Raw genomic sequence first — 9,963 nt, 5'->3', positions numbered from 1 at the left:
TAACCCCAAACTGGTTATGCCGTTAAGGAAAGCCTTGAACTCCTGATCCTTCCCGCCTCAGCCTCCCAAGTGCTGGGTTTTCCACTCTGCAGCACCACGCCAACTGGGTTTGAATAGTAAGCCAGTCTTGGAGTGAGTCCAGCCTGGCTGTGAGCTATAACCCTTTGCAAATGTTGTTGTTGTTGTTGTTGTTGTTTTATTTGCCTGCTTTGGGTTAAACATTTTATGGGGGATACTGACAAGTGTTTTCTTTTTTAGTTTATTGGTTTGGGTAATGCCTTTGTTGGAGTAATTCTGGCCTCCTGCAACGGGCTGGGGAGGGGGGCGGCTCCGCTCGCCACTGTCTGATAAAGCTTGCATACTGTGGGCATCATCTCCCCCATAACTGTCTGATAAAATCCACCAAGGGAGACATCTGCCTCTGCCTCCAGAGTGCTGGGATTAAAGACGTGCACCATCATTGCCTGGCACCATTAAGCATCACAGACAGAACACTATTCTGGTTTCTTCTAGACCCCATCAATGTTGATTTTTGGTCGTTGTTATTTTTTGCTGGGACTGAAGGTGTACACAACCAGGCCTGCCCTTCTACAGGAGTAGGATGACCCGAATTGCTAACAGGGACCATCTCTATCCCGATGCCCCCTCTGCTCCCTCTCCAGCTCAGTGGTCTAGCTGAAGCTCGTGGCTCTGTACGTCTTAAAGAAACAAAGAATGACCTTATTTTTTCTCTTTTTCCATTTCCTTGATTTCTGCCCTTATCATCATTACTTCCTTCCTTCTACTGACTTGGTGGCTTAGTCAGGGCCTGGTCAGGAAACAGACTTGTATCAGCGATCTTAACTGCAACTAATATGGGGTATGTGTGTGGAGAAGGGGGGCGCTCGTGTGGGAGATGGAGGGCATACGTGTGTGTGTGCTTGTGTGTGGGATGTGTTGTGTTTGTGTGTGGTTTCTGTTTATCCGCTTGTTTTATTTCTGAGACACACATTTTTGTTTTATAATCATTTATTTTTGTTTTATATGTGCACACATGCTCGGTGCCCGTGGAGGTCAGAACAGGGCTTCAGATCCCCTGGAACTGGAGTGACACATGGTTGGGAATCCCTACAAGGGCGCTGGGAACCTTGCCCAGGTCATCTGTAAGAGCAAGCTATCTCTCCAGCCGGGAGACATGGTTTCTCTCTGAAGCCCAGCAAGATCTTGAACTTCCGGTGTATTCCAGGTTGGCCTCAGACTCCTGGGTGCAGAACCCCAAGTGTGAGTGACCACACCTGCTGTGCAATCATCAATCAGCAAAAGGTGACTGACACCTGAGAGGGTTTGCCGTCCACGCTGGACAACTAAAGCCGTCATTGTCACACGGCATGGTCTCCACGACACCCCACAAGGACTCAGTTCAGGGACGCACAGGAAGAGCACTAGATTCATCCATACTCGGGGAGCTTGGCGCACTCAGCTATGAGCGCTGCACCCTATCAAACCTCACCCTGTGTCCGGTCGTTCATTTCTAGTCTTCAGAATAAGCTTCCGAGGGGCTGGAGAGACGGCTCAGATCATACTACTCTTGCAAACCCAGTTTGGCTGGCAGTTCACAGCCACCTACAACCCTAACTCCAAGAGAATCTGCCTTGTCTGTGCACCTGCAGACATGAACACACGCACACATGCGCGCGCACACACGCAGCACATGCACATGCACACACACCCTACACACATGCACACACTTAAAAAGAACAAAAATAAATTAAAACAATCCTCCCGCTAGACTGGCAAGTTTAAGCAAAGGGCTCCCCGTGTTGTAGGAACTGCTTCAGCAAATGAGAGCTAAACCCCAAGAGGGTTCCCCAATTCACGGCTGATTAGTCAGAATTTCCAGAGTACCAGACTTGCTGAGTGGCATCCCAGGAAGGGCAGCCTTGAACTGAACCCCAAGCCATGGAGGCTTTCGCTGCCTGCAGACAAATGGCGGTGTCAGAGCTGGTCTGCCCCACAGAGCAGCAGTCCTCCGCAGGGAGGGGGCTGCCTGGTGCTCGGGGAAGCCGGCGCCCCCGCTGTGTTAGGAGCACCCTCGTGTTATAAGAGGGTCCCAAGAGAAACAATCTGTTTGTTCTACAAATATATATGCACAGCTCTTCAGTCTACAGTCGTGCCAGAAGCTACAGCCCCAGGAAGAAATCTGACAAATGCTCGCAAGAGGCCCTCTGTGAAAACCACAAGCAATGGATTCTCTCGACAGAGGGACGGGAGACCTTCGCATTTCTATATTGTTGTGGATGCATGGAGGGTGTGGAGATCAGAGGGCAGTTCTGAGAGTCAGTTCTCTTCTTCTATCACGCCTCTCTCTCTCTCTCTCTCTCTCTCTCTCTCTCACTCTCTCCTTTTCCGCCCTCTTTTAATTTTTATTTATTCTTTGAGCCAAGGTCTCACACTATAGCTCTGGCTGGCCTCAAACTTACAGACATCCACCACAGGTGCATAAGCCAAAGTCGGCCTTTTCTCTCTTTTTAAAAATTAAAAATCCTATTTACATGTGTGGACGTGTGCCTGCCTGTTTGTATGTGCACCACTTGCAATGCTGTAGAGGCCAGAGAGAGAATCAGAACCCCTAGAACTTGAGTTACAGGCACTTGTGAGCCACCATGTGGTTGCTGGGATCTGAAGTCAGGCCCTCTGCCAAGAGCAGCCAGTGCCCTTAACTACTGAGTCGCCTCTCTAGTGTTCGGCGTCCTTATTTTCTTAAAATAATTTATTTAAACTTGCTTTATGTGCATTGGTGTGCATTGGTATCCGATCCCCTGGACTGTAATTACAGACAGTTGTGAGCCACCATGTGGGTGCTGAGACTTGAACCTGGGTCCTCCGGAAGAGCAGCCAGTGCTCTTAACTATTGAGCCCCACTCCTCTCTTTATTATTCAAGACCCACTTAGCCCAGTGTGCCCTCAAACTCACTGTGTAGCTGATGACCTTGAACGGATCTCATGCTCCTATCCCTTGCGTGCTGGGGGACAGGCATTGTCTATCACCATGCATAGGTTCCATGGTGCTGACTCCTCCTGCGTCCCCAGTCCTCAAATGCTTTCCAAGAGAAGTCCCCACACCACACAGCATGGAAAGATGTCCGTAGGAGGAGCTGAGCCACTACAAGGACACAAAAACCACTGACAACGTGGACACTGACCCCACCTTACACCAGACCCAAAGCTGAGGCCTGAGAGCTAAAATTGCAAACATACTAGAAGAAAACTGACTGTTCCTTTGCAGCCTGACGCGAGATGGTTCTTACAGTACACAGAGAGTGAAAACCACAAAAGGAAATTACAGAATGAGACTTCACCAAAAGCAAGGGGACACCGTCTACTCATTAAAAAATACGGTTAAGCCAAAACCGATAGCCAAGGCGCAGGCCGGAGTGAACGCTCCCTAGAGCACCCGTCTGACCAAAGACCGATATCCAGAAGTAACGAGGAAGAGTGGAGCCATCCAACTCGAAAATGAACAACAGATTTCAGGATACTTGACAAAGGAAAAAATATAGGAATAGCTAGGGAGGTCATGAAAATGTGCTGGGCCACATTAGTCTCCAGACAGATGCAAAATGAAAGCCAGAACGGGACAGTTCCACCCGCCCGCCAGAATGACTAAAATTTAAGAGTGACAGCAGCAAATGTTGGCACGCACACAGAGCAAGCCGCTGCTGGGACTGAAGTCTCATGGCCACTTTGGGCAAAGATCTAGCAGTTTCTTCCAGAATTAGACAGACACTGATCCTAAGGGCCAATCAGGCTAGGCGTTTCCACACAACAAATGAAGGCAGCATCCGGGATAAGACGCTCATCATAGGGTCCCTACCAGAAGCAACCAGAGGAAACAGGAAAATGTAAAAGCCACAGAAGGGTCAAGTTAGGAGCACAGCCCAGCTGAAACATGGAACAAGTCACGGGGATCCACAGCAGCAAGCGGGACTCTGCCAACATTTGAACCAGATAAGGGAATCCAGCCAGGGTGGGGAGATTCCCTGGAGACGACAAAGCCAGCAACTACAAAGAAAGGGACAGGAGACTCTGGGGCGACGCCAGTGTTCCGTGTTGTGGCTGCGGTTAGGCCACACAGTGCATCTACCAGTCAAAATTCACAGGACAGCACACCCAGCATCTGAGCAGCACAGAAACGCGGAAAGAGAATCGCTGTGGTTCACGAGAGACATGGGCAGAGCGGAGTAAAGGTCACGTGTGCTGATGTCTGTGACTTATTTAGATTGTCTCCGTAGCCGGTGGCGGTTGCCTGATGGAGGTAGAGGGATCAGAAGTTCAAGGCCAGCCTCGGCTACATAATGAGTTTGAAGGTAGCCTCGGCTACGTGAGTGAGACTCTACCTCAAAGACAAATTAATCAGTCAGTACAATATGTCTGGAGAGAGCCTGGCTTTTGGTAGATGGAGGATGAACCTAAATGAAGGATGAAGGGCGGTCACAATCCCATCTTTCCTTTATGTCTGAAATATTTCTCAGGAAGTTAGAAAAATGTGGCCTGGAAAGATGGCTCAGTTGGTAAAGAAAGCCTATTGCGCAGGACCTGGGTTCAATTTCCGGCACCCACGTAAAAGCTAGATATGGCAGCCCGTGCTAGTATTCCCTAGGGCTCACACAGAGGGAACTGGCTCCCGGAAGTTGTCCTCATACGCGCCATGCCGTGTGTGACACACACACACACACACACACACACACACACACACACACGTCGTTTTTGAAACCAATGGTGTGAAATGATAGCAGAAGACAATGTCGGCATCCACACACTTATGCACGCCAACCACACAAACAACAAAGTAAAGTGAACTGAAAAACTTGAGAGATTGAAACATGTCAAATGAAAGCTAGAAAAATAAAATAAAATACAAAAAGAATCTAGAGACATCGCCCCCCTTTTCCTCCAGACGCCATCCACTTAGAATGGGAATTCGGTGGCCTCCCCTCAGCCTGATGCAAGTTGTCCTGGGAGCAGCAGCGCAGGCAGCAACAGCAGCAACAGCAGCAGCAGCAGCAACACGTAGCCCCACTTCTGCAGATCCAGGGAAAGTGTCGCCCAGGTATACTGGGTTTATAAAAGCTTGCACCGCCCCCTGCTGGACGAAGGGATTACTGCGGTTGCCCCTCTATTTCCTGCAGATAGCAAGCTAGCCCCTTGCTGGGCCACCAACAAATACCAAGCAAGTTACGGAGCTGTTGATGCATAGGCATTGCCTGTCTGTAGAACACACTATATCCACACTGAGTATCCAGTTCCTGGAGGATAGCCTCTACCCACTGGAAGACTGAGGGTACCCTCTCCAGGCAGAATACCAGCAACCCCCCACCACTGCCAATCCCGTCTTCCTCTCTACCTTGGGCTGGGGCACTAGGCAGAACCCTGAATCTGCAATACAAACTTTCATATTTTTAATAAGAATATTTATTTATTATTTTTATTTTATGTGTGTGGGTATTTTGCTTATATGTGTGTCTGTGCACTGTGTGTGCCTGGTACCCTCAGAGGCCAGAAGAGAAGTTACTGGAATTGCAGATGGTTGCAGCTGCTATGTGGATGTTGGGGACCAAACCAGGGTCTTCTGCAAGAGCCTTAACTGACCAGGCAGGGAAATGTATACCTTTAATCCCAGCACTGGGGAGGCAGAGGCAGGCGGATCTCTGAGTTCGAGGCCAGTCTGGTCTACAGAGCTAGTTTCAGGACAGTCAGGGGTACACAGAGAATCCCTGTCTCAAAAAACAAACAAGAAGCCTTAACTGCTGCACCATCTCTCCAGCCCCTGTCGTTTCGTCATTATTGACAGCAATGCCCTGTGACATCTGTCATGAACGAGTCAGCACACACATGGCTGGGAGCCCTGCACTGAAGAATCTGCTGCTGAGGACGTCAGCTGGACTTACCCAAGTCCAGACTGAGGGCTGCCCACGAGCACAGGGGCAAACAGAACACGGAGCGGGTAGCCTGAAGGAAAGGTGCAGAAAAGAAAGATGGACAGTGGCCGCTCCCTTCTGTTTCAACCCAATCAAAGCAGGGCACCAAGACCCCAGAACTCAGGAGTGTGTGTGTGTGTGTGTGTGTGTGTGTGTGTGTATGTGTGCGCGCGCGCACGTGTGTATGACAAGGTTTCTCTGTGTAGTCGGACTCAGAGATCCATCCACCTGCCTCTGCCTCCCAAGTGCTGGGATTAAAGGTCTATGGAGTGAATTCCAGGACAGCCAAGGCTATGCAGAGAAATCCTGTCTCAAAAACAAAACAAATCAGCAACACCAAGAAAGAGATTCTGTCTCGAAGCATAAGGCAGATGGTGCCTGACTAGCCGTAAGAAAGGCTTTTCTGCATCTGCGCACACACCTACAGACACATCTGCTCAGCACCGTGTGACAGGCAATGCTGTCCCCATTCCTCATCAAAAGCCACAAAACCAGGTGGGTGCTCAAGGGGAAAGACAGTCCATGGGGCACAAGAAAGTTCTGACAAGACAGAGCAAATGAGGAACTATAGCCAGCATATATAAAGAGCTCCCTCAACTCAACGACAAAGCAATCTGACTCAAAAATGGGCAAAGAGCCTCACGTGGTGGTATACATCTGTAATCCCAGCACTTGGTAGGTGGAGGCAAGAGGATCCGGAGGTCAAGGTTATCTCAGCTGCACAGTCTTATAACTAGACCAATGCCTGCCAGGCACAGTGTGAACAATGTCCCCACCAACCCCACACTCCACACTCCCCCACTACCCCACACAGTCATATCTGTGAGACATGGCTCTTAGGCCATTGGCGTGGCTCAACTGGTAAAGGTGCTTGCCACCAAACCTGAGACCTGCGTTCCGTCTCCGTACCAAATGGAAGAGGAGAACCGAATCTCTTCCCGTTGTTCTCTGACCTCACACCTGCCACAGCACCTATGCTCATGCACAAATAAACGCAAATAAGACAATTTGGGGGAAAGGAAAACATGAAAGTCTCTTTGCAGATACAATGTGTCACCAGACAACAGAGGCAAAAGCCGGAGGGATGGGACTGAGAGCCAAGCAACACTGTGGCTGCTGCAGCCACCAGGAGCTGAGAGAGGACCGGGCCAAAAAGCTTCTTGGAGCTTCGGAAGGAGCCAGCCCCCGCTGCTCACGCGGCACCTTCTGCTTCTGATTTCCACCCCGGAGCTAACCAGAGTCCCACATCAGTCATAGCTGGGGCCTGCTGGAGGCTTCAGGCCAGCCCCCGGGCCCTGGATAAGACTTCCTCAGAAGAGGAAGATGAGGAGGGACAGAAAGCTGGAGACAGTGAGAGGTGAGGTATAGTCTCCAGGGAGCCCCCAGTTCCTGCCCTATCCCAAGACAGGGGTCCATCCTGAGATGAACTGGGACCCTGGTGTGTCCGCTACACAAACCAGACCCAAGCAGGAAGCACAGCCCCGATGCCAGGATGGTGGGGACCTTCCATGTGTAGTCATTATTGGGCAGGGCTGTCCAGGGTCCCTGTCTGTGACGGGCTCCCTGGCCCGGCCATTGTCACCCTCCCTGTTCTCCCAAGGCCTGGATGAGTGGAAAGTTCCCTTCTTAGAGAGTCACCCCCCCCCCCCCCGCTGAAACACAAGCACTTGGAACAAGATAAAACTGCTCTAATGTCTAAAAGCCACAGAGCCAATCCAGAACAACGAGAAAAGAAACCACGCCGACCCTTGGCTGGAGAAGCCGCATTCCGTGCCTCTGAGGCCTGCCCCTGCTCAGTGACTCACGCCAGCTCCGCAGAGGAGCCAGAGGCATTTGCCTAGGGAAATCTCTGAGAGCCGAGGAAGACGCTGGGCCAGTTTCACAAGGCAGGAGAAGGAAGAGAAGAAAAGGGAAGGACGGGGCAGAGCTAAGGATGCTGACTCTGGCCCTGAGCCTCTTCCCTGAAGCTGGGCAAGTCCCATGACCTTAACCAGGGCAAGGCCACACCCTCTGCCACACCTCCTGGACAGCAGTCCTGGACACACTTCAGCCACCAACCCTTGGGGCGCCAGCCTGGTCTCCATCCATCTGGACGCAACAAGTGTACCCCTAGTCCACCACCTCCGGAAGTGCAGGGGAGGATGAACCAGCTCGCACACCACCCAACACCAAGACAGAAAGGCAGGACTCAGCACATCCAGCTGGAAGGGGGAGCCACCCAAATGCACACCGAGCACCCGGAACGGGGAGGGGCTCAATCTCACCCTGGAGATTGGGAAACTGAGGCCAAACCTCACAGTGATCTGCAGGAGGACGCCTAGCAAGGACTGGGGTTATAGCCAGGGCTACAACTGACCCCGCTTAATCGGCCAGGGTGAGGGACACGCTCACTGGAGGAGTGGCGGGGATTTTCCTCTTCGCTCCTAGTCTGGCTATACACAGCTGAGTTTTGGAAAATCACATCCAAATGAGGTGCTTTTTTTTTTTTGACCTCCTAAAGTGCCAGTTGAGCCTAGGATGGGGGCCTGCGCCTGCGTATTAGCTGCTCAGGAAGTTAAAGCAGGACGACCATGGATTCGAGATCAGCTTGGGGCACACAGCAAGACTATGCCTCAAAATGAAAAAGAAATGAAAATGACTGGGAGCATAGAAGTTGTAGAGCAGCTGCCTGTAGTGGTCACGGTGCTGAGCGCCTTTCCCAATTCCCCCAAACAGGGAGGGAGGAAGGACTGGCCTTCGGCCCTGGCCCATCCTCACAGAAGGTCCCACCTAGGCATGTAGTCATTGGCAGTGCTTGCCTGGGATGCACAGTACCCTGGTTCCACCCCCAGCCCCCCAGCCCCCCAGCACCCCAGCACCCCAGTGATAGAGGCTTTGGAAAGATCAGGAGTTCGGTGGCACCCAGGGCTACACAGGGAATCTGAGGCCAGGCCCCTGCCTCAAAGCAAACGAAAGGAGAAGGCCCCACTCTGGTCTGGTGCTGCTCTGTCCTCGGCTGAGGGCACTGGCGATGGCTGGGTGGTGAGGGCCAGGATGCACGGTTCTCAAAGGTTGCTTTGTCCGTTGTATAAAAAGCTCTGGTCAGCCTGTGAGGCTCCAAGCTTTCACCCCTGGGTCTCCAGGGAGCCGCTTCCCCTTTATGCGAGGCTCTCAAATACCCTGCTGTCACCCACCTGAGTTGGGTCTTGTCATCCACAGAAGAAGGATTGGGCTGGGGGAGGGAGGTATGACTCAGTGGCCTAGTGTTCCAGAGAACCCACACCCCAGCATAGCCACACAAAAAAGTGCAGGCCCCTGCCAGCTAGACACTAAAACAACTGTCATTTACAGCTGGTGACAGAGGAGGTGTAGGGCCAGGCTATCTGAGGGGGACACAGTAACACCTGTCCAGGCCTCAGAAGTTGCTGGCGTTCTCTGTCATGTCATCCCTGCAAACTGGGCACAGGAAACTTTAGCTCTGTACTCATCACCTCCAGCTGGTCACGATGCCAAGCCCAACACAGGCAGGTTTCCCCTCCCATGTCTTCTGTTGTGCCCATCAGGGTTACAACCATCTTAGTGAATGCCAGCCAGCTTGACACGGCATCAGAAATCACAGAATTGGAATCGGTGGGGTCAGGCCATCCTTCAGAGGAGCCCCTGAGATGTGCCTTCCTTCCTTCTATCTGACTTCTTAGAGACCCCTGTCCCTGTGCGTGCACACAGGAGCAACCAATAGCCCAAGGCCAATGACACTTTTGGGTGGGGCTTAGTCTCACCGTGACCACAGGACACGGGTCTAGAGTAAGGGTCACATCCCTAGAATTCCCCACCCACACTATCCTGGGGCCTGTGACTCAGATGGTGATGGCAGAGGAGGCAGTAATGACCTCAGACGTGATGGTCCCAGCAGGAACTGGCATCTTAACCTGGGAACAACTCGACTAGGATGGCTAAGAAAGGGGAGACCCTGCCGGGCGGTGGTGGCGCACGCCTTTAATCCCAGCACTGGGAGGCAGAGGCAGGC

General features: G+C 51.8%; 1 protein-coding gene across 1 annotated transcript in view; it reads right to left on the bottom strand.

Moving 5' to 3' along the window:
• Nucleotides 1-9,963, bottom strand: part of Sept9 (septin 9) — a 130,520-nt gene that overhangs the window by 119,535 nt on the left and 1,022 nt on the right. The gene's annotated exons all lie outside the window — the stretch shown is intronic.

Source organism: Microtus ochrogaster, chromosome 7 (assembly GCF_000317375.1).
Source record: "Microtus ochrogaster isolate Prairie Vole_2 chromosome 7, MicOch1.0, whole genome shotgun sequence".
Classification (NCBI taxonomy): domain Eukaryota; kingdom Metazoa; phylum Chordata; class Mammalia; order Rodentia; family Cricetidae; genus Microtus; species Microtus ochrogaster.
This window is presented reverse-complemented; position numbering and strand designations above follow the sequence as displayed.